The following is a 25,766-nucleotide window of genomic DNA, read 5'->3' as shown; positions in this document are numbered from 1 at the left end:
AATCTATTGTTCACTTACTACACTAAATACACCCCTAAGTACGTACAACCAAGAAACATAATTTACCAATACTAGATATCACCTATCATAATTCCTAGGCACACCAAATAATTAATAATTAACAAATAAGTGCACTCTTAAATCTAATGTCACTTCACTTGTGTACATTGAATGGACGCAACCCTTTAAACAAGGGAGTATAAAATAAAGTCCAAAACTATATGACATGGCATAGAGCAATAAGGAGTAAGACATAAAGGAAAGAAATATTACAAATAAATAAATCAAAAGACTCAAACCATTTTTAGGCCCACCCATTAATATATGGAAGAAATATAATGTCATGCGAAAGGAGATAGCTCTGCATTGCCATCAAACATGGCAAAAGAATTATTAAAACTACTCACCATATTTATATCCATTACAAGCTTTGTAGCTACTACAGCACACGTGACGTATAGTTAGATAAAGTTCACCACTGTAATTAATGTAAGCTTATTTATTTTGATTTTTTTTCTTATTTAAAAAATAGTTAAAACTTCAAAAAAAAAATTATGAACCAATAAGAAATTAAGAATTAATTTACAAAAATATATTTAAAAAATAAAGTTCACCAAACTTGAGATTTTTGAACTGTTTCTAAATCAAACATTAATTAATTAAGAGAGGTCTAATGAAAACATTAGTTCCAGAGGCACTAATAAAATTTTCATTAATTCCCGGAGGCACTAATAAAAATTGAGCCTTTGACCGCATTCGACAAATTTATAGATCAATTATCCTTCCGAGATTTTATATTGCCATTTAATGAGATGGACCAAATCATGTGGCGGCTCTTCACGTGCTACGACGGCGACATCTTACGGAACGACATCTTTGCACAAGTGTCGGTCGTAATTACCCAAGACTTTCGTGAGTTATCTCTGAAATGCACTTCAACTACCAATACTTGCTACCTGCACGGCATTCCTTGCGATTGTTTCCTTATTCATCCACTCTCTATCTCTATTACCTTCTTTCCTGCTGACTCCAGTGTTCCACCTCGAGCATCATTGCTTGCCTTAATTGGTCTTATTTGGTTGTTCTCTCTCTCTGAATGTTGAGTCCAAATTCCATGGCATCTTCTTCTGAGACTGATCTTCAACCAGAGACTAAGCCTGCAACTGCTTTTCATGGAATTGCAGAACCACTTCTATCTACTTCTGCAGTATCCTCCCTTCCTTACGATGTGTTCATCAACCATCGTGGTATTGATGTGAAACGCACTCTGGCCAGTACCATTTACCATACCCTCACTAACATAGGATATCAGGTATTTCTGGATGTGGAAAAGCTACAACTTGGGGACTATCTGCCAATAGCAATAGAAGAAGCAGTGCGCAAGGCTCTACTCCATATAGCAATTTTTTCCAAGAACTATGCCCAATCTCCCTGGTGTTTAGCTGAGTTGGCACTGATGCAAGAGACAAGCACCAAAATTATCCCTATCTTCTATTATGTTCAGCCTGATGATTTGCGATGGGCAGTGAAAGGAAAAGGAAAGTATGCTCATTCGTTTTTCCAACATGAATTGAAGGGCAGATACACATTTGAACAGCTTCAAAGATGGAAAATGTCACTCCACAAAGCTTCATTTTATTCTGGCTACATCATCAATAGTGACGAGTAAGTGCCATCCATGCAGTCCTCTACACTTATTTTACAGAATTTCTACTCGTATGCATTTCTTGTTGAACCATCTTTTTTGTATATTTCTGGCATAATCATCAATGTTTATGGGCGTTTTAAAATTTTATTTTCTGAATGTTCCCCATCTCCCCAGAGACGAGACAAGGCTGTTGAAGACTATTGTGAATTGTGTATTGAATCTAATAAGGAAAGTGGCATTCGAGGTTGCCAAACATCCAGTAGGTCTTAATGAAACGGTCGAAGAGTTTGAAAAGACTACACTTCAATCTGCCTAGGTCGATCAGTGTGTACAAATTGTAGGAATCTGGGGCATGGGTGGCTCTGGAAAAACCACTTTGGCAAAAGAATTATACAACAGAAGATACTCTTCCATGGAGGGGTCTAGTTTTCTGTTTGATGTTCGAGACGCCGCATCCAAAGGCCTGTTACACAGCAAGCAAATGAAGCTCCTTGATGACCTTGGTGTCAAAGATGAAGCATTTGATAATATAGAGCAAGGCAAAGGAATTCTTGCAAGGCGTTTAAGATCTGCTAGGGTTTTCATTGTTCTGGATGATGTGGATCACATTAACCAGATGGATGCACTTTTGCCACCTCGAAGCAGCCTTGGATGGGGCAGTCTCATCATTGTCACCACACGTGAAAGGGAAGTTCTCACATGTTGCGGCATCTCCTGTATATATAAAATCAGAGCACTAGATGCATTTCATGCCAAACAGCTTTTCTGTTGGCATGCTTTTTTAAGCCCTTGTCCAGCTGCTGGATTTGAGAAGCTTGCTGAAAAATTTGTTAAGGTTTGCGATGGCTTACCATTGTCACTCAGAGTATTTGGAGCACAGCTATATGGTAAATCCAACAAAGATTATTGGGAGAATCAAATACAAAAGATTGCTCGAGTACTGCCAGATGATATTAAGAATAGACTAAAAGTAAGTTACGACGCCCTAGATTATGAGGAGAAAGAAGCATTTTTGGATGCAGCTTGTTTCTTCATTGGAGAAGAGAAAAGATTGGCAATTGAAGTATGGGAGGGATCAAACTGGAGTGGTCTGTGCAATTGGGAAGCGCTGGTGAACAGGTGCCTTCTTGAGGTCGATGAAATGGATTGCATAAAAATGCATGACCACTTGAGAGATTTGGGACGGGCAATTTCAAGTCAACAGTCACCTTATCGTCTCTGGCTTCCCCACCAGCTGACTATTAATGTCGAAAAACATGTCAAGGTAAGGGGTTTTTTTTCAAGTTGTCTCTACTCCTACCAATGAATAACAACTTAGAGAAGAGTCTTTATTGTCTATATATTTATGTGCATGAGATTACTCCTCTGAAGTTTTGTCTTTCTTCTTAAGAGTTTTATGTGTGATGTTCTACTTTTGTTTAGAAAAGAATCGGCATCCGAGGAATAGTAGCCACCTCAACTCGACTGGAGTGGAATTCTTTGGCCAAATATATGGTTTTTCCTTTACATACAGTTTAATTTATATTCTTCTTGAAGTTTTTATTGCCTTCCATTTTAATAAAAAGTTTTGTCATTTGCCCGTTTAGATCGAATACCGTGTTCGAGAAATCACCCCAACATTTCATGAGGAGCTTGGAGCTTGCTCCTCATTCAAGGAGCTCATGGTTAACAGAAGCCATGGAATCTGGACTCTAGGGCCTCTTTTATCGGGGCTGAAGATAATTGTGTTCAAAGGACCTGAATTGAATCAATTAATTAGTGAAGCATCAAAAGAGCTGGTCTGGCTTCGCTGGTTTGAAATTGGGCAGAAGAGTCTTCCATCAAGGCTACCATTGAAAAATTTGCGGGTTTTAGAACTATATGAAGTGGTTGGAGGAGATCATCACTTAGAAGAGTTGTGGAAAGATGGCAGCGATGTGAGTACCATTTCTCATATGTATAGCCTGTATTACAATTTTGTCAAAAATTAATTGTTGGATGTTTGCAACGATTCCTCTAAAATGTGCTGCAGGCTCCCATTCAGTTAAGAGAGTTGGTTATTTCTGGGTGCATTGGATTTCAAAGATTGCCAGACTCAGTAGGATCTCTCAAGCATTTGAAAAAGATAGTCATTGATAGCAGGTAAACTAATTGGCTGTAGTATTTAATCATTTCAACTGTACAATACAATTAAAAATTTTGCATTTCTTGAAAGATTTGGGACTGACTGGCAAAAACTCTATATAATTATCCTTTTTTTAAATCTTTGATTTCAATATTTTTCTTCTCTAAATTAAGATAGGCTTTAGCATTTGAAGTGTTGCAAAACAATTGCTTGACAGGCAGGGCAGATCAAAATTGCTGCACAACAAACTACAGAGTCTGCCAAGAGAGTTTTGCTGCCTTCACTCATTGGAGCACCTGGAGTTGAGGGGTTGTGAGCTATCGTCATTACCTGATAGTTTTGGCAATCTGAGCAACCTGCGGCATCTATATTTGTCAGGGTGTGGCGAGTTGAGGAAGTTACCAGTCTCTTTTAAGAAGCTGACACTGCTGCAATATCTCCTCTTAGAGGGATTCTCTGAACTCACCTTAGAGTCAGACATTATGGAAGACATGACAAAGCTGGAGACTTTGAGCCTTTGTCACTGTACACAATTAGAAGAATTGCCTCGTCACATTACAAATCAAGCTTCCTTGACAGAGCTCCTTTTATCTAATACATATAGATTAAGGGAGCTACCAGTGAACATTGGTCAACTAAGCAAGCTGCGAGAGTTGCATATCGAGAGTGACTTATTGACAAGCCTGCCAATATCTCTTGGAAATTTGTCCTCCTTGACTGACCTTACAATTATGGGTTGCAGAACGCTGGAGTATTTACCTGACTCTCTGGGGCATCTTAAACTCTTAGAGAATTTAGCACTAAGTTCCCTGGGAATAAAGTCTCTACCCAAATCAGTTGGGCAACTGGTTAGCCTTCGAGAACTGAAAATATCTGGTTGCCCAATCAGAGAATTAGAACTTGGGGCAGGCTCATCTCCTTGTTTGCTGCACAACCTTGAGAAGATCTCTATCGAAAGGAACTGAGTTATCCAAGATTTCCATCTCTGAAGGTGGTTGTCCCAGCCTCAACACTCTATATATTTACCATAATGACCATCTAACAGAAATACAAGTCCTTTCACATACAGTCAGGCACATTACATTGGCAAGCTGTGAAAAGCTGAGGAACATAAGGGGTATTGTTGAACTGGTCAACCTTCAAACACTGTGCATAGAGGATTGCCCTGAAATGGAGAGCGAGATGGAAAGTGAGATGGATGCACTTCCTCCTTTTCTACAATCAGCCTGGCTCCAATATAAATACAAGAGGAGTTGGTGGGCGCTTCCCACAATTCAATGGGTAAACAAAGGATAGCAATTTTAAACTACATTTTGAAATATCATGACATCTAAATCCTCCATAGACGCAAAAAATACCAATGAATCTTGTAAAAATAAGTTTTATGAGAGGCAATACAATCAAGAATTTTATCACATATCTTAAAAACAGTTTAACTATTTTTTCAATTTTATGGATTCCTGCAAATATCATTATGTATTAATGAATATTTGGCAAATAAATAAAAATTATATGCATCACACTATTATTATATAACTGGAAAATATTTTAAGGTTCATGAACATTAGGGAGCTAACAATATAAACCATCCAGGGCTCCCACAACAATAGAAGAATGAAATCAAGAATACAAAGAATCTCGTTAATTTAGGCCAGCTCTTTCTTTAGCATGAATAAGTGCCATCTTACTTCATATGTGTTTTTGTAAATCCATGCTGGGGATAGTCCTGATTTCAATGCCTGCAAACAATATTAATCACTAGAAACCATATTTACCAGGTGCATGCATCCTGCCACCGGATCCAAGTGCTGCTGAGTTATGGTACAGGTGCATTTGGATGCTCACAGGGAGCACTTTTCAAAGAGGTATTTTTGAGGTGAAGATGTCAAAGAGTAAAATTCCTCTTACAGTGACGGATTCCACCACCCCAAGAGGAATTCAAGTTCCTCTGACATGCTTGATTTCCCCCCTTTTGTTGCTCAAATTCCTCTCCTCCCCCTCAAATCCGCGTATAGGTAAGTTATCGAGGAGATTAGATGCGCAAGTGGTGCATGGTTTTGAGATCAAAACGTCAGTGGAAAGGTGAAAATCAGATTGAGGATGAGTCAAGAAAAGCATAAAATCAGACTCGATTAAACTCAAATCTGATTGCATTTGAATGAAAACTCGCCTTAGGGGCAAATTAGAGGCTTGTTTTCCCTTGTAGAAAATGAGAAATTGCTACAAAGAGAGTGCTTAAGGGGTGAAGTGAACAAATTCGAAGTTACAATGACAAAATGATAAGAAAGCAAGTGAAAGAGGAAATTCCTCTGTGCAGGAAAATTTTGTCAACCCCAAATGGATCTAGTTCCTCTCTACCTCCAAATTTCCGTCTTCAAATCTAGCATAGAAAAAGCATCGTAAGGGTAAGACAAATCCATTTCCTCCCCAAAATTGACATAAATACTGCAAGTTTGAGGCTAAAAGAAAAGATAATTGGGCAAAATTGAAGTGTTTGAAGCATGAATGAGACAAAATTCCTCTTATCCCTGATTTTTTCTATGATGATAAAGACAATTAGAGGCATGACAAAAAGAGAATTCATTAAGGATAGAATCCATGAATTTGAGGAATGATGTGGTAGTGGTAAGGATGAATCCATGAAACAAAATGAAAGAGGAAATTACTCTGGGCATGGCAGATTTAGCCAGTCAAATCAACCACGCCCAGATGAATCTAAATTCCTCTCTATGATCCAAGTTACACCTTGTGTAGAAGGTATTGAAAACTCAAGCAAAGCCCCTGAAAATCAGAAAAACGAGATTGATGGCAATCTTAGACCTATTCGGTCAAGTTTTTTGTGGTGGAGATTGAATTTGAAACAAAGAATCCAAAACCTCCCCTAGCCCTTATTTCCACCGAGGATCAATGGCAGCAAACTCAAGGCAAAAGGCCTCCCAACTCACACAAATGAAAAGAACATGGATCAAGTTTTGGAAGAAAATCAATTGGAAATGAAGTAGGAAATTCAAGAGTCCTCTCCATGCCTTAATTTCAACCTAAAGAAAAGTCAATAAGAGCATGAACCAAAGGCCCCCATCTCCATTAAGAAGAAAAATGAAGAATGGCAATGGGAAAGGGTGCAAAATGACCAATAGAACACACAATTAGCCCACTTTACTATGTTGGCCTACCTAGGGAAATAGAAGAATTAAATTAAGATGTTTTTGTTCAAGAAGAACAAGTCGGCCCTCATATGAGACACACCTTTCCCAGTCCCTCGTCACCTATACAAGGTGGGGAAGTGTGAATTCATTTCAACATCACACAGAGATAAATTTATCGCTGGTCTAAGACAAATTTCCTCTCTATTTAGCGGCAGATTTTCTTCCCAAGACACGATTCCATCACATAAGACAGCAGATTATATTGAAGAAGGAAAATAGGTCATCTTGAGGGAGCAAGCAAGCAATTGAAAGTAGCAAATGCATCTTTTTCTAACCATTTGAAGACTTCAAACAACAATTTTGCACATAGAGCACATTTCTTCAAAAATCAGAGAGATCAAAAGGGTGAAGAAGAGTGAAATCTGGGCACAATACTCATTGAAAAACTTACTTATTTTCCCTCATTGAAGTGAATCCACTTTAAGTCACAAAAACTAAGATCACTTAACCAATAAGATCAAACTCGGGAAATACAAGAGGATAGATAAAAAAGTTCAATTTCTCTCTTGTTTTTGCAAACTTTGAAAAGGGAGAAGCTTGGAGAGCAAAGAGATGATAGCAAGTCCAAATTCAAACTTCAAGGAAAGAACAAATGGAGGCTCCAAGATCAAGCTCAATACTTCAAGCAAGAGGATGCTCAAGGACTCCAAATGGAAGGAGGTTCAAAATCAGATTATCAAAGTGCAAATTTGAAGATCAAGATCAAAATGGAGGAAGAACAAAATTGCAAGATCACAAGAAAAATCAGAGGAAAATTTCATCAAATTGAATTTAATCTGGAAATCCAAGTTCACTTTGAAGAATCCAACCACATGAAATCTTCATCACTTCAAGAAGTTCAAGTTTGCAAGAATAATCAAGCTCAAATCACAGCAATGAGAAAATTTCCAAGAACAAAAATGGAGAAAACCTGTGAAGATGATGCGATTTGGCGATATGCCATCACAACTAAAGGTTTGACAATGTTGACTATCAAGAGATATTTTCTCATCACTAAAGGATTAATCAAGTCTACAAGGATATTGAGATGGTGTCTACTTGTCTTCAACCAAACAGAAAATCCCAGTTACACATGCTTCAATCATATTATGCCAAGTGTTCAATTTTCTTATTTGCTCTCAAAAGCTTTGTAATTTTCTTATTGGTGCACAAAGTAGTGCCTTCATGTACAATTGGTTGATAGGGTGTCAATCATAATTATGGTTTGTAGTGATAAATCTTGACCTTGATTTGAATTATTCTTCATTGTAATTGTGCAACTATAAAAAGCCATGGCTTCATATTTGTAGAGAGAGATTTTAGATTCATTACAGAAGTTGGCTAGTAGTAGAGGTAGAGTAAAAGAGGAGAATCGTTGAAATTGTTGCTATCAAAGTAATTGATGATTCATTGTTATTTTTCAAGGTGGATTACTTAATGTTGCTTTCAAATATTGCAAGGTATCTTCAATTCCTTACGTAGATTAGATTTCATTTCATATTAAGTGGAAGTAGAAATAGATTAATGGAAGATAATGTTGAATAGCGATTGGCGGCGAAGCTAGTGTCCATACCTTTTGATACTTGTTGATTGTAAATAAACAATACAAGGTTGGATCTGGGCCTTAATTGCAAGTATTTAACTTCTATTGGAGATGTTCATTTAGATTGTACCTTCCTAGGGTATTTCGATGAATATTGACAATGTGAAAATCAATCCTGCATCCATAGAAGATAGCACCCTCCTATGCCCAGTTGATACGGCAAAGCAGGCACTAGTTAGAGACTCACCCTGCCATCAACATGTTTTTGCATACTTGGATTTTCTTTCCTTGCAGTTTGCTGGTTGCAAGTAGTTGGAAGAAGTTAAAGTCAAGTTTATATCCATTGAATGAACACCGTAAGTCTCTTTCTGATAATCAGCATATCAAATCATTAAGACTGAGTGAGAGTCCACAAGTAAGGAGCCTTGAGGTTGTCTCATTTTATCACACAATCTGTCTACACTGTTTAGCATATGAGCATCCTAATTCAAGAGAGAGTTGGAGATTTGGTATTTCATCTCGAAATAATAGGTATTCGATTATGTGTGTTGTAGTGGAACAAAACTTACATCAACATAAATTGGAGCTAGATGGAGAGCATGAACAAAGTTCATTCGTGGAGTTATCAACAAAAATGGAATTTCAAAGTTATATTCGTGATGGAAGATTGCCCTTAAAGTAAAATTTAAAAAAGTTAAAAATTGAAAAATCCAAACAAAAAGTTAAAATGTAAAAAAAAAAAAACCAAAAAATATTGAATTTCAGAAAATCCAAAAAAACTGAAGGTTTCTCAATGGGCAGGCAGCCTGATCTTCTTCTAATTTGATTTGATTTGAACAAGTAGCTGCATCCACCTGGAATATCTCAACTTGCAGCATCGGGAAAATGTAGAATACATGACACTACAGAGAATGAGGAGATGCATTGTTTGGTATTTCTTTTAAGGGAGTCAGCACTATAACGAAGAATTTATTTTCCAGATGTGCATAAGCCTGTGATATTTGAGAGATTAGAATCAAAGTTTCAGGAATTTAAAGAGAAGATTCAAAGGGAACCAAGAAACAAATATGGAGAAAATATTTGGCACCATTGTTGGTGTAGCATACATGACCTATTGCAATCAAAATCTACTTGTCCATCATGCCAAGATACCATCGACCTAGTCAAGTTTCAAAAGGGGTGGTATCAAGAATCGCCAAAGGAAGATAACAAAGATTTCATTCAGCACTCAAGTAGGACATCAAAAGAGGAATATATAGCATGGCCATCGAAGGACAGCAAGTTACAAGATAGCATAGTGTAATAATCACAAAAAGCTCAATTTAGATGTCTGACATCCGTCAAACAGTTGGCATGCAATGTTTGAGTTCGGGTTTCGAGGTTTGGTTGGAATGGTTTTGCAATTCGAAGTCATATACCAATGGATGAAATTTAATAGCAATACATGTAATCAAACTATCTGTTGCAACAATCACAGATCACTCCTCTTATTCCACCTCAATACATCAAATTACATACAATGATCAATGAATGCACCGAGGAATTTTTTTTTACAATTTAAAGAACCTGAAATGGAATTGCTTAATGCCTCAAAATGACAGCAGCTATGGCTGTAGATGAAGAACTTTAGGCGCCAATGCAGAAATAAACAATGAAGCATAAAAAGCCTCCAACGTGGTCTCCCAAACAATAATGTCACCCCTTTACGTCTCATTCAACTCCTTGAGAAACATGAGGCTGCCGTAATTCAATGCTTGACGCAACAGCTCTGGGGCTGCAATCGGTATTACCAGCTGAGTCTTTATCCTCTCCAAACTAATTCTGAATTAAAACCATGGAATCAAAACCCCAATCTCTTCAGCTTTGAGCACAATCATGACCCTCTGTATGGAGCCATAGATTTGCACAAATCGTTGGGTGTTTTACCAGTTCTGAGTGCCGATTAAACTTAGCAAGAATTCTCAATTCTTCAAGCAATGTTGAAACCCTTGGAATCTCCAAAGTCCTCACAAGAAAAAAGCAAGAATCATCGACCACATAATGTATTACATTTCCTTAAAAATAATTTTCCTAAAAATAAAAATAAAAATGGTTCGATTCTAGAAGCTTTCACAATCAGAAGAAAATAGAAACATTAATCACTTATAAAAAGGCTTTGAATTAACTTTATAAAATTACATACTTGGGTGCCAACTTCAGTAAAACATCTAATAATAGCTTTGCCTCGTTGAGTTATAACTTCTAAAACACCCCTCAAATACGTACGCCAAATCCATTGCTTAGAGTTGTCTGTAAACGCACATTAACATATTTGCTTCCCAATGTCCTAAATTGACCTCTCACCATGAATAAATAGGCCCTCACATTATCACATTCATTAAATGCACGTGTAAACTCAATTGCTCCTTAAAAAAGTAAAGAATTATATGATAATTAATTATTAATAAGGAATTCTTTATTATTTGTCCCGGAACTATGTTCTAGTTAATTTTCTAAATGCTAAATTTCCATAATCCTAACGTTTGAGGTGTTTTAATTTAAAAAGTAATTTATTTGTAAGAATTGCTAGATTTTGATTGGTCAATTGCATTTTCGTTGGGTTTAAACACTTAGAAAAATAAATAAAAAATAAAAATTGACAAAAGGATAGTCATGGCGCCTTCATTGAACAAACGCCCTCACAAATTTGTCCCGAAAGTTTTTCACGAGGTAATCCTGATATTATCCTTCCTTTGCAAGAATTTGATGCTGCTTGTGATTGGTTAGAACAACACACTTTAATAGAGTATTTTGTGGGTAGGACTCCTCCTAAAGCTATGCTCCGAGAATGGGTTAACAAGAGTTGGACTCCTCCTGGAATCCACCTTGATGCTGTGCAAAACCTTACCAAAGGTTTTTTATTTATTTTGCTTTGCCAACCTATCACAGGCAGACACGGTTTTTAACAATGATCCTCCCTAGTTTTTCAAAGATGGTCGAGAGACTTCACTGTCTCTGACGACAAAGTGCTTAGGGGTCATGTGTGGGTCGAGCTCTTAGGTTTATCCTTGCCATGTTGGCCTTTTATTAAGTCCATTGCCAATATTCTTGGCAAAGTTATCACAAAGAAACATGAGAAATTTTTCAATGCTCACCCTTAGATATGCATTTGCGTTGAGGTTGATCTTTCCAAAGATCTTAAGGATTCTATAAAAATTCAGATTGGGGCTCAAACCTTCTCTTAGAAGGTGTTTTATTTGAACCTACCTAATACCTACTATAGGTGCCAGTCAGCGAAACATAAGATTAGGGATTGCCCTTTGGTTGTGCCTAGGGTTAAACCCTCACTTGAAGAGGTTCCTGTCAAGCCAACAGAAGGGAAGAAAGAAGAATGGAATACTATTGGGGATAAGGGCAAGGCTCCCTTAGCTCCTAAACAGTCATATGTGGGGGTCATTTCGGTTCCTCCTATTTCAACAGGAGCGCAAACCCCAGCCAGTGTAGGGACACAAGCAATTTCTTCAAAACCAAACCCTGGTGTTTCATAGGTTTCAAACCTCGATGTTTCACAAGGGATTAATGTGGCCACTAGGGCTAACGCCTTGGTTGTGATTTGTACCCCTCTTGCTGCTTCTTCCATAGCGACTTAGAATGTGAGGTGTTCTCGCAGTCCTCCCGGGTTTACTGAGAAACCATAGGTGAAATGTCAAACCATCAGTCCAGAGGATCTTCCTTCTAGCTTTAACCCAGTTTCAACCTTCTTGCAGAATAGCTACTCCTCTCTCGAGGATGAGGAGGATATGGAAAAAATTTCATGAATTTTTTATCATGGAATGTGTGAGGTCTCACAGACCTCTCCAAAAAGTACTATGTTAGGGATACTCATCATAGACTTAGAAATTTAGATTTTCTTTGTATGCAAGAAGTTAAGATCTTTGGTTTCATGCTTTTTTTTGCATGTCACTTCATTTAGCCAGATGGTATTATGTTTTCCTCTCAACATGAAGCTGGCAGAGGTGGTGTAGTTACTCTCTTATCACCTCATCTTCATTCTACTATTATTTTGCACGGTTCTAACACCATGCATATAATTATTTGGCTGTTGCTTTCCATTAACAATCATTCCTTTAGAGCCATTAATGTTTATGCTCCCAATGATGTTGTGGAAAGATCTCAAATGTGAGGTTGGTTGGCTGATAACTTGCCTCCAGCTACTTGGGTTATGTGTGGTGACTTCAATATGGTTGAGGTGGCCTCTGACAAAGATGACATTCTTTCTTTTTGTTGGACAATTGGGGAAAGGGAAGCTTGGTACTACATGCACAATAAATTAGGCCTTTTTTATCCCAATATTAACCATTGCCAACATAGTGGGGTTTGGCACACTTGGTCCAACTTTTAAGCTAGCTTTGACTGCATTTTAAAGTGCCTCAATCATGCCATGATTACTACACAATCTTTTTTCTCCTTTTCTAAGGATCGAGATTTACTTGTCATTCCCTTGCTAGATGTGACGTTATCTGACCACTATCCCATTTATTTTGCTATTTCATGCTAAACAGCTATCCAAAAAGTTGTGAAGTCAAAATTCTTCCTCAACATGTTAGTGTTGATGCATGCTTCCACTATTGTTCATATCCTACATGTCTAGAATCTGGAGCCACATCTACATTCCTAGACAGGGTGGATTTAGTGGTAGAATGATGCCATTACCAGAACTACCCACTTTATGTGCATCTATGGACGATAGTTGGCGGTTTTCAGAAGGCAGACTTATGAATCCACTTCTTCTACACTCAAAAAAGCTTTTGAGGTACTCACCCTTAATCCCTTTGATGTTGAATTGCAAATCCATCTTGCCAAATCTCACCATGATAAATAGGTTACGGATAATTATGCCGCTCAAGGAGTCCAAATCACCAACCTTCAACCAATCCAAATCACAACTCAACTCCATTGGTTGAAGGTTGGTGATAAAGCTTCGAAGGAGTTCTTCTAGGCTCTTCGAGCTCGTCATACCAATTTTGAGATTAAAAAAATCTGTTATGCCCAAACTGCGAGGGCAAAAACATACAATAATTTTTTTTTTTTTAAAGTTAAAAATTAAAAAGCTCACTCAAGTTTGATAAGTTGCGATCACAGTTTAAGTAAAGGTTCTCTATACTAATAAATTATTATTTTCGTTATTAAGATGATATCGACAAAAGTTATGTTATTACATTATCTTTCCACACAATGTGCATATTATATAAATAACAATTTAAATGAGTTCGTTCCAAATTATTATGAAAATATAAGATCAAGAACTCATTAAGGAAATATTACATCTACCCATACACCCATATAAACTATTAAGATTATGATCAATTATTAACCTATTTAAGTAAAACTAAATAATATTCGAAGGCAAATTTTAACATTAATACTAAAAATAACTAATCATTAAGTTATAACTTTCTAAGGTAATTAAACAATTAAATTAATTTAAAGCTAAACTAACTACATACTAACTAAAAAAAAACATACTAATTCTTATAAGGAATTTTATTAAATCACTTAATCAAATTAAAACTTAACAACTTTACATTTAACTATGTAACTATCTAATTACTAAACATTAATTTCAACTAAATAATAACGAAAACTTTCTAAAATTTATTAAATAACTAAATTAATTTAAAACTAAAGTAGATAATCTAAAATATCTTACAAATTAAATTAATTAAACTAACTACTAAAACAACTTACAAACTAATACAATTCATAAAATAAATAAATCAAAAACTAACTAAACATTATATACTAACAACTTCAAACTTATTTAAAAACTAACCTACCTTCTAACTTAAAAATAACTTAAACTAACTACCAAGCAAAAATTAATCAACTAATTCAATTAAATCTATTTCTAAACTAACTAACAACAACAAAAAACATAAATTTTAAACAAATCTAAATTTCATAAATTTAAACAAGTTTAACTTAATTACATTCTAAAAACTATCAACTAAAAACAATTTTAATAAACTTAAATTAATATAAAATCTAACTAACATTACTAACACACACCTAAACTAACCCCTACAACACCTACCCTAACTCCCCCCTACACCCTACCACCAACCCCCACTAACCCACGCGCTTCCCAAGTGTTGCGCTTGGGACAACGCGCTGCCAAGGGGGGTACATACTGATAGCAACAACCACCCCCCCCCCCCCTTTCCCAAAGCATTCGCTCATAGAAGATACAAGGTGGAAGCAAAAGCAAGTAAACTGCTTGCTATCATGTTTAACAAACAAACTTTAATCCTATTCATGATCAACAAAATTGATGGAGGGGATAGAGGGTGACCTCATCCCATGTGATGACCAAGGAGTTGCAAAAATTTAAAACATTTTTAATTCTTTCCTCCACACTGACGTCCAAGGAAAGAGGTAAAGCATTGATGTTATAAAGTTTTCTAGTAAGTTAGGATATTTAGTTTATATTGAAGTTTCTTTATTTATTTCATTACTATTTTTAATCTAAAGAAAAACAATATTCAAAAAAAAAAAAAAAGGATAATAAGAGAATCTATTAGATTCTCTGTCTCAAGGGGGAGCATTTAAATTGCTTTCCATACAAAATCCAGAGAGTTTTTGCTCTCTTGCCACACTTTTTTTTTTCTTACATTTTTCTAAGTATAGAATTTTCAGTTGATTTTATAACCAAGGGGGGAATTTTTTTTTTGAAAAGCAAGTCAAAAGGATTGATGCAACTAAATATACCAAGGATATGAATCATCTGTTTTATTCAATAATGTAAGAATTGTTGGATTTTGATAATCATGAAAGCTGAATCTACATCCATAATATGATTTCTATTTTTTTTTTTTTATGGATTTAAAACATAGATTTAATCCTTGTGACACATTCATACAAGATTCATTGATATCTCAAACAACTTAAATTGAATCATCAACCCTAATCATTTTGTTTTCTCAACATAATTTTCATATTTAACATATAAGAAAACTTAAAATTTTTGCTTAATTAAACCATCATCTTAACATCTTATTTCTGATATGCATCCATCTAATTTCAAATAACAATTGAATCACATGATAAACAATTATAGTCAAACACAAATTTTATTGGCAAACCTGATTCAAAGGCTCAACCGCAAAAGAATTAGGAAGAAAACCCGGCTTTCTTACCAATCCAACAAAGTTTGAAATACCAATTTACATAGGATATCAATCCCAAATTTCAACAATATAATTGAATTTTCTTCATGACCCTCATCAAGGGATTCATAACAATTTCTGCAACACATTTCTAGAACCATGGATGGAACAGAATTCTGATTAGGTGACAACAAGCATGATCAAGAACAATTCAACCATGCATATTCACACAAGGTTATTATTATATGATACACAATGAATCAACACTAGGGAAAGGTGGATTCTTCTAACTAGAAGTCAAGAACACACCAAATAGATGCCCAATCGGGGCTATAAACCAAGAACTTCCGTTCTTCCATTTCAACATACTATAATCATACAAGGTTTGTGCTGACAGGTAGGGGCCCATAACACCATACCCTTTCTCCCTCTTCTCATCTTGAGAAGAGACTCTACACTGGTTGGAGTCCAACTAAACAGACCTTTCTCAAAATTGGTCACTTCTACCCTATCTAAGGGTGAGTAATACCAAAACACCCATGCAAGAAAATCTCAAAATTTCAAACATAAACATGAAAAGAAATCATCCAAAATAACATAGTTTTCAAATCTTCCCAACATACCCACAAACATACAAACATTCAAACATTCAAACAACAACAAGGTAGCATAAGCATGAAACAAGAATGAAATCTGAACACGGGAGATGACAATTCCTACCTTCACAAAGAGGTAATGGCAATGAACAAGTTTGAGTAGAGCTTTCCCCTTCTTTGCTCCAATCTTCCAAGACTCCTCTCTAAATGTAGAGATTGGGTAACAACCTCAACTAGTCCAAGAAGGGCCTCTAAATAAGCCTCAAACTCAACCACCAAAGGGATCAATAACTTCTCCCACCCACTTACAATTCTAGAAACTCCTAACTCAACCCACACTATGGTTAAACACTAAGTGGAGGTGGGGTAATGAAACTCATGGTAGCCATAGTCAATTTTCGCACAAAAGCAAAAAGAGACTTTTTGAGTGGCCTCAAAAGTCAATAAAAGGGGCTTAGGGATTGGAAAAGACCCCCAACCCATACCCATACCCCTTGGGTATAAATATTCCATGCTTTAAAGCCTTAGGAATAGGTTTAGAGCCAAACAAAAGCTAGGAATAAAGTAGGACCATCTAACAACTCTAACAATGCAGATTAAGCACTAATCCGGATTAGGGGTGACTAAACTCGATTAAAAACTCAATTAGCAAACTGACACTAACTTAAACCGAGTTAGGTCCATGGGTTACACAGCTAACCCTAACTAGCACGCTAAAGAGCACAAATAATTCACGAGTGTCAAGTGACACTAAAAGAACATAGTTACGAACATTAACATTCACTGAACACAGAGAGATACATACATACATCTCACAATACAATACTTGAATTATGGACAACAAGGTTTCCAAAATTAACACATAGAGATCAGTTATGTTCCTCCGTCGGTTTCCTCGGCTAAAATATCTGTACACTCATTGCACACATCAGTAGTCTCGAAAATCACATGTACATATGTATATATACGTATCAGAAATTCACATAAATTGAAACATACATCAATCAGGGTTTCTTGCATCCTACTTATATCCTTAATCATAAAGATTCCAAAATCAATGTGTTAATCCTACATTTTACTTAATTCATCATCATACATATACATAAAGCCTTAAATGACAAACATCAATATATCCTAAAGTAACATCACACAACATGAAATAATATAATATGTTCTAAGCATCAGATAATGTCTCAACATCTCGAGTCGTGAGTAACAAAATGATAAAGAACAACTAAGGTTATGAAGGGTCGGGGCGAGGCCTCACATCCTCCCCCACTAGGCATGAACTTCCTCCTGGAGTTCATCAAAAGATAAGGGTATAGAGATCGCATCCATGCTGCATCCTCCCAAGAAATCGTGACCTCAATGTAACATTCCCACGAGACCCTAACCTGGTCTAGCTCTCAACCTCGAGGAGCTAGGGTCTGTCGGGAAATAAAATGGATAGTCTCTAGTGCTAACTGGCCGACCCACTCCACCTGAAGCCTCAATAACTGTAGCCTGATGCTCAATCTAGCGGTCGTCCATTGCTGTAAAAACTCTATGGGACCTACCCATGTCTCCTACTGTCGGCTCTGAAAAAGCCCCTCTCTGACCACTAGATGGCTGTCCTTGCGGACACTCTCTAGCTACATGACCCATGCCGCTACAAGCGTAGCATGGCCCTCGGGTATAAGATCGTGTATCTTGTGATCCTGACTATTGTGGGCCTCCTGACCTGCTAGACCCACTATATCCACCCCTGGAAGACTGCTGAGTCTACACTGACTGTGACTGTGGGGTATGTACTTTCTGATCCTGCTGTAACTGCCACTGCTTGAGCTCGGAGCCCTGGTAATCCTGTGAGAGTTCCTGCTGCTGCTGCTGAGACTGTTGGCCCTTAGAGGACCCTAGTGTATAGTTTTGATTCCCTTTCCAAGGGTGTTTCTGCCAAGTAGAGTTTCGATTTTGAGACCGATCCCGGGATTCTGTCTACCTCGAGTATCCTTTGCCACTAGTGCTATCTCCACTACCTCTCTAAAGGTGGTAGGGAAGGCCATCCGAACTAGACCCTAAAGTGAGAAATTCAAACCCATGATAAAGCAATGTACCCGTAGTTTCTCATCCTTCATGTATTCCACATAAGGAAGGAGCTCGAGAAACCTGCTCTCATACTGAGCCACTATAAGATCTCTCTGATAAAGAGAATGGAACTCCTCTATCTGTGTCTGTCGGAATTGCTCTGACAAGTACCTCTCTCGAAATCTTTCTAGGAATGATTCCCATGTGAGGGTGTCCATCCTCACTCCTCCTATGATCTCCTCCTGATGCCACCAATTGGAGGCATCCCCTCTCAACTGATGAACTGCTAGGCGTGCCTTTAGATTACTCCCATAGGGTCGTAATCCAAAGCACCGCTGTAGGCTCTGTAACCATGCCTCTGCTACTGTCCCCTCAGTAGAACCCGTAAATAATGGTGGCCCAAGTCGAATCAATTCTCTGATATCATCTCCTACATGTCTAGGAGGTCTGTCAAGTGGAGGTCTTCTCTAGTGTATTGACTCATCTTCATGCTCATCCTACCCCTCTAACTGTCTCGGTGGGGGACTCCTAGTCCTCTCTCTGCCTCTGGGACCGCCTCCTCCAGGTTCCTCTGCTTCCATTACTAGAATCTGCTGAACTGGCTGAACCACAGGTACTATTCTCTACTAAACTACACTGATCAAAGTCTGAAGTGCATCTATAATGTGCTGGTTTGGGTTAGGTGGTGGTGGTGGAGGTGGTCCATCCCCCTGTCCCACTCTACCACCTCTCGCCCTACGACCTCTGCCTCGTTGGTTGCTTTGAGTAACATGAGGCATTCTACAAAATTTAATGTTTAGTTTTAAGTTTTAGAAGCATAATGGTTTAAGGTTCCTAGTGTTGAAACACGAGCTCTGATATCAAAATGTCATGCCCAAATTGCGAGGGCAAAAACATACAATAAATTTTTTTTTATAAAAAGTTAAAAATTAAAAAGCTCAAGTTTGATAAGTTGCGTTCATAGTTTAAATAAAGGTTCTATATACTAATAAATTATTATTTTTGTTATTAAGATGATATCGACAAAAGTTATGTTATTACATTATCTTTCCACACAATGTGCATATTATATAAATAACAATTTAAATGAGTTCATTCCAAATTATTATGAAAATACAAGATCAAGAACTCATTAAGGAAATATTACATCTACCCATACACCCATATAAACTATTAAGATTATGATCAATTATTAACCTATTTAAGTAAAACTAAATAATATTCGAAGACAAATTTTAACATTAATACTAAAAATAACTAATCATTAAGTTATAACTTTCTAAGGTAATTAAACAATTAAATTAATTTAAAGCTAAACTAACTACATACTAACTAAAAAAAACCATACTAATTCTTATAAAGAATTTTATTAAATCACTTAATCAAATTAAAACTTAATAAATTTACATTTAACTATGTAACTATCTAATTACTAAACATTAATTTCAACTAAATAATAACGAAAACTTTCCAAAATTTATTAAATAACTAAATTAATTTAAAACTAAACTAGCTAATCTAAAATATCTTACAAATTAAATTAATTAAATTAACTACTAAAACAACTTACAAACTAATACAATTAATAAAATAAATAAATCAAAAACTAACTAAACATTATATACTAACAACTTATAACTTATTTAAAAACTAACCTACCTTCTAACTTAAAAATAACTTAAACTAACTACTAAGAAAAAATTAATCAACTAATTCAATTAAATCTATTTCTAAACTAACTAAGAACAAAAAAGAACATAAATTTTAAGCAAATCTAAATTTCATAAATTTAAACAAGTTTATCTTAATTACATTCTAAAAACTATCAACTAAAAATAATTTTAATAAACTTAAATTAATATAAAATCTAACTAACATTAATAACTAACACCTAAACTAACCTAAACTAACCCCTACAACACCTACCCTAACTCCCCCTACACCCTACCACCAACCCCCACTAACCCACGTGCTTCCCAAGCGCTACGCTTAGGGCAGCGCACTGCCAAGGGGGCTACAGACTGACAGCAACCCCCCCCCCCCCTCTCAAAGCGGCACCAGCTATGATGCAACATATTTGCACCGAGCCGGGCAACCGACCCTGTCGGGTCTGCCCTGACTGTACAATACCGTTAGGCAGCCGTGCGAATTACTGTCAGCTCCAGTATTAAATTAATACTATACTTTGTTTTTTTAATCAAATCTTTTCTTATTTTAAATGTTAAGTATTAATGTATAAAAGTTATTATATTTTTAAAAATTAGATATTCTATATTGTTAATGTGTAAAGTTATTATATTTTTAAAAATTAGATAATATATGTAGTAACTATTTTGTTTTAATATACATATGAGAAACTTTAAAAATTAAATTAAACTCTAATATTTTAAAATATTATATGATTTAATTGGATGCACAAGTGAATTGAATGGTATGTTAATATTATGATATGTTATTTTAAATATCTTAAGTAAATATTATAGATAATTTTTTAAATTTAGAATTAAGGTAAAAATGTATATTATTTAGTTTTAAATAATTTATTAATAATAAGTTCTTATAACTGTATTATTATATCATATTAAAAAAATTAATATTTAAAATATTAATTAATTAGATATATTAAACATTATGTAATAAAAATTATCATACTAGTCAAAATTATCAAGATGACTTGATAAAATAAAATATAAAATATGTAATATCAATAATATAATTATTTCAATATATAGAAACTTGAAATTTAAATCATTAAATGTAAGTATTAACATAGAAATTTTGTTTAAATCATAATTAAAACTAGCAATTGCACCTTTAGTAAGGTGTAATAAGTAAGTCCAACAATATTGAGGGAAATAGACTAGGTGTATTTTTTTATACAGAATCTTAGTTCAAATTATAAAGACAACCCTAACTCATTATCCTAATCTTAGCCATTTTAAATACCCTAACTTTAATCACAAAACTAACCATGCTTCTTAATGTAACCTCAATTCTTACATTAGCACTGACTCTAATCAAAATCACAACTCTAATTATATTACTAACTATGATTAGCCCTTTGATTATAACTTTTAAACCTTAATCTAATCGTAATTCCAACTATTAAATATATAAAAAACTAATTTAAAATATTATTTATGATATAAAAGTTAAGTCTAATTATATATCGAAATTTAGAATTTTTTTGTATTTTTTATTATAAAACACTCACTTGAATTGAATTAAATATTAATTGTTTTAATATGAGATAGTAATAAAGTTAAATAAGACCTAATAACTTATTATTAATAAATTATTTAAAACTAAATAATATACATTTTTACCTTAATTGACTATTGTTTCTAACAAGATTATAGATCATATTACACATCACCATATGAAGGTAAAGAACTTGTTTGATAAGAAAAATAGACCCAGGAAGTTCATGGTAGGAGATATGGTGTTACTATGGGATAAGAGAAGAGTGCCTAAAGGTATGCATGGAAAATTTGAGACACTTTGGAAGGGTCCATTCACCATTCATCAAGTTTTTGAAAGAAATTATTTCAAATTGGCATATCTAGATGGTGAAATACTTCCCTTGACCTATAATGGTCAAGATTTGAAGTTATACCTAATTTCTAATTGAAAACAAGTACCCCTATATTGTATTATAGTTACATTTAGTTCCTATTTTTGTTTCTCCAGTTAGTTTTCTTTACTTTCTTCTCCTTTCCTTGTTTTGTTTGGTTGCGTTGCCGCCTTTTGTTTGTTCTTTTGTGAAACCAAAGATCTAGGATTCCTTGGTTAGACATGGAAATGTCCAAGTTCCTAGACAGAGCCAGCTGTTGCCCCCACTTTTGTTCTCAACATGATTAAAGAAAATGAACCTTAGATGTTGAGTTAAAAGTGGTATTCCTCTAGTTATCTTATGATGAGTCTAGATCTAGTTTTCCTTAGGCTAGGAGGTCTTGATCAAGTTTCCCTCATTTGCCTTCTCTATTGGTAAACAAGGTGGGTCATCCTAAATTCATGTCTATTAATGGGTAAGTTTAGTACCTAACTCGATAAAGATCATGTTTTATTCACTCACAACATAATGCATGTCTTCGAAGATGAAATTCAAATTCCCATTCTCCATATTGCAACTCCTATAGGAATTTCTAATTTACCTTCTCCTTGATGAGTTTTGGCCCATGAAGGTAGATTTTCTAATCAAATACAAAGGAGATAGCAAAAACTTTTAGATATGCCCAATCTACCTAATAATGGTGAAAGAACCTGGTCAAAGGTGGTCTGACCCTCTTTGAAATCCAATCAATGGATTATATTTAATTCACATGTCTATGTTGAAAAGTTAACAAGTCAAATGGCTCAAAGATGAAGTCCAAATCGTCAAATGAGAACCATATCAATGGATTTTGTTTTAAAATGGAATTATAATGGCCCTTAGAGATGCATTTTCTCAACTGTCATATCTTAGCAAGTCAGTGACTGTCACTTTCCTATTTTTTAAAGATGCATGAAGGAAAACCAATGTGAGAATATGGGCACTTAACATGTGGAGATGATGGGACCTAACTCAGCTATAGGTTGAAAAAGGGAATGTGTCAGATTAAGTTGTCCAGATGGCTAGCGTCAAATTCTCTGGGCAATGAAATAGTGCAACCTCTCTCCTACAATGTACATAAATAGAAGGTGGACCCACATTAAAAATGAAGCAAGAGAGTTAAGATCCTTAATCACATTCATCAAATCTTAAAGATTAACACTTATCACATGTTCACACAGAGTTAATGCTAACCCAGAGTTAATAGGGCAAAGCGAAAAAAGCCATTGATCACATTGTCACAAGAGGTTAAAGTTGAGCGAAGGTTACTGCCATGACAAAGTGAAAATATGTATTCACACCTTCGCAAGGAGTTAAGGCTTACTTCTGGTTAAGCTAGTGAAGTAGCAAAAGGGCTTCATCACATAATCACAAAGTTAATAGATGAGTTAGAATTTCAAGTTGTGAAATTGTGACGATAGGAAACTATTAACCTTGAATGGTCATTGCACCCTCACAAATATTAAGGTTTATTGTCAAGTAAAGGTTGAGAAAAGGATAACTACAGTAGTAAGATTGCAAGCCATTGCATGTTCGCTGCCAGTTAGAGTTGACTTGGAGTAGAGGTTGTAAAGTATTGAAAGTTCTTCATCTCACTATCGCAAGAAGTTACAAGTAACTTGAGGTCAAGGATGCAAAGGAGAAAAAGCAAGAAATTACACCATTGAGAGGTTAAATGTAAAGTTAAGAATTCAAGTCACAAAGTTGTGAAAAGTGGTTTGGGTAGTTAAGTGTGAAGTTGATGCAATGTCACAAATGAAAGAAATGTTAACCCTTAGACCATGACAAAGTTGTGAGGTAGTCCCCAAAATAGTGATTGCATGGTTACGAATTGTTCTTATGAAGGTTTCTAAGTTGTGATGGTGCATAGAACATGAAATGGCAGTCAATGTTTGAACAACACACCACAAGTGGTAATGCAGTTAAGGAAGCCTAGGCTACAAAGATGTGAAGTGAAGAAATAGTAAATCAAAATAGTCATTGCAACATCACATGAGATAAAGATGTTAAGTGATTAATAGTAGCAAAGATGCAACATGGGAAGAGGAGATATCATCCAACCATCAAATTTTAAAGGATCGACTCTCACTTTCCCACTTTTCAAAGGTGCATGAAGAATAACCAATGCAAGAAAGTGAGCATTGAACATGTGTACATAGGTGGATCCATGAAGAATCAATATGAAGGAAAAATTTCAACCATTGATTAAGCCCAAGATCAATGGCTATCACAATGTGGTTAAACTTGACTTGAGGTCAAGATAGCAAAGGAACAAATGTTCATTGTTGTGGCTTCACAGGGTTATGTGTTGAGTTAAGATTTGAGGGTGCAAAACTAAGAAATAGAGAAGGGGTTAAGGTTAAAGCCTATCCTTGCATCATCACATGGTATTAGTGGTAGTTAAATCCTATGGTTGTGAAGATGTGAAATGAAGTAGTGGTCAATTAGAATAGTTAGCACAACATCGCACAGTAGAAACAAGTTATGTGTTTGACTATTGCAAAGTGGCGATAAGGTTAAAATGAAGGTATTCACACTATCACAGGTTACAATGATGAATCAAAGTTTTAAGCTATGATAGTATGAAGGAAGGAACTAGTTAAGTTCAAATTGATATCGCAAGTTCATGGGTTAAGAATATTGATGACATTTTAATGTTGCATAGTGGCGAATAAAAAGGAATCAGAACATCACAAGTGAAAAGGCATTCGAGAAATTTCAATTCGTGAAGCTATAAATAGTAACCTAAGGCATTCAGATATTGAGTAGTTGCATGTTCACAAGTGATTAAAGGTAATCCAGAGTTAAGGTTGTGAAAGAGCAACAATATGTATTCCTGAGTTTCTTAGGTGGTTAAATGCAACCTTGAGTCAACACAACAAAGCAGCGAGAGCCAATCATCACATCATCACATTGGGTAAAGATATCATATGAATGATAGTTGCAAAGAAGTGACATGAGAAAAATAAAGACCATTATTATGTTTTAATTGTGATCGTTGATTCAAGATTGATAGCAAGAATTCAAACTGTTAGTGACCATTGAGATTTGAAATACAAGTTTTGGCGCCAAGGTGACTATTACAGATTAGAGAGGAATATGAACTATTTTGAGGGTTTTTAATCATTTCTATTTTTCTTTCTCTGATATATTGATTTGTAACTGATGATTGTTGCTCTACCAAAATTGAGGGATGACAAAAAGCTATAAAACATAATTTATTTTGATAATAAAAAGGTCAACAAATTTTGATGTGAAATACTCTTTGTTGCAGAGACAAGAATAGAAGTGTTTTGATACAATGATTTATTGTCCCATGCATATGCTAGTCTATGTATTTCTTTCAAGATAGACTAGAAACCTGAAGAGAAATAGGGTTTTGTTTCTCTTTTCAAATTATCGAACTGACAAGTAATCAGAGAATTACTAAAGTTAAAAGGGATACTTCTATCGTGATGTGCAAATTATAGTTTGGCATCTTAGTGTCATATCATTTCATCCTACATTTTACTGATATTACAATTTTTTGCAATTGCATTATTAATTACGTAGATTCATAAGATGTGTGAATTCCTAGAATTGATCTCATCCCAAGACCAATCCATTGCCAGAGTTTGTTTTGCCTAGACCTAACTTGGTTTTTCTCCTTTTGTTCTCTAGTCAAGAACATACCATTGTAGAGTTAGAAATAAAAAAATTCTTTGAAAATCATAGTAAAGGGAGCTATACCTATAATTAAGAGGGAAATTAGTTATCAAATAATATTTTTACAACTATTTTATTAAGTTGTTCTTCATACATTTGGGCACTTTGACAATTATTATAGGAAAAAACAATATGTTTATGGAAACATATCTATTATGGGTTATGTGGAAACGATGATATTTTG

The 25,766-nt window shown here is 35.3% G+C and overlaps 1 long non-coding RNA gene and 1 pseudogene across 2 annotated transcripts; one reads left to right on the top strand and one right to left on the bottom strand.

The window, feature by feature from the left end:
* Positions 1-967: 967 nt before the first annotated feature.
* LOC149545227 (TMV resistance protein N-like) lies at positions 968-5,169 on the top strand (annotated as a pseudogene). The gene is made up of 6 exons (XR_016353544.1): positions 968-1,665; positions 1,823-2,912; positions 3,071-3,142; positions 3,235-3,564; positions 3,660-3,769; positions 3,970-5,169. The product of XR_016353544.1 is annotated as a TMV resistance protein N-like (transcript).
* Positions 5,170-9,927: 4,758 nt separating this feature from the next.
* On the bottom strand, positions 9,928-10,771 carry LOC149545226 (uncharacterized). Its single transcript, XR_016353545.1, has 2 exons — positions 10,663-10,771; positions 9,928-10,475 (listed from the first exon to the last, which is right to left on the bottom strand). It is a non-coding gene; the product is annotated as an uncharacterized LOC149545226 (long non-coding RNA).
* Positions 10,772-25,766: the final 14,995 nt, after the last annotated feature.

The sequence above is a fragment of the Cupressus sempervirens genome, chromosome 7 (assembly GCF_028749045.1).
Source record: "Cupressus sempervirens isolate cs-2001-9-10 chromosome 7, ASM2874904v1, whole genome shotgun sequence".
NCBI classification, from domain to species: Eukaryota; Viridiplantae; Streptophyta; class Pinopsida; order Cupressales; family Cupressaceae; genus Cupressus; species Cupressus sempervirens.
The sequence above is the reverse complement of the archived record's forward strand: the minus strand, read 5'-3'. Positions and strand labels throughout refer to the sequence as shown.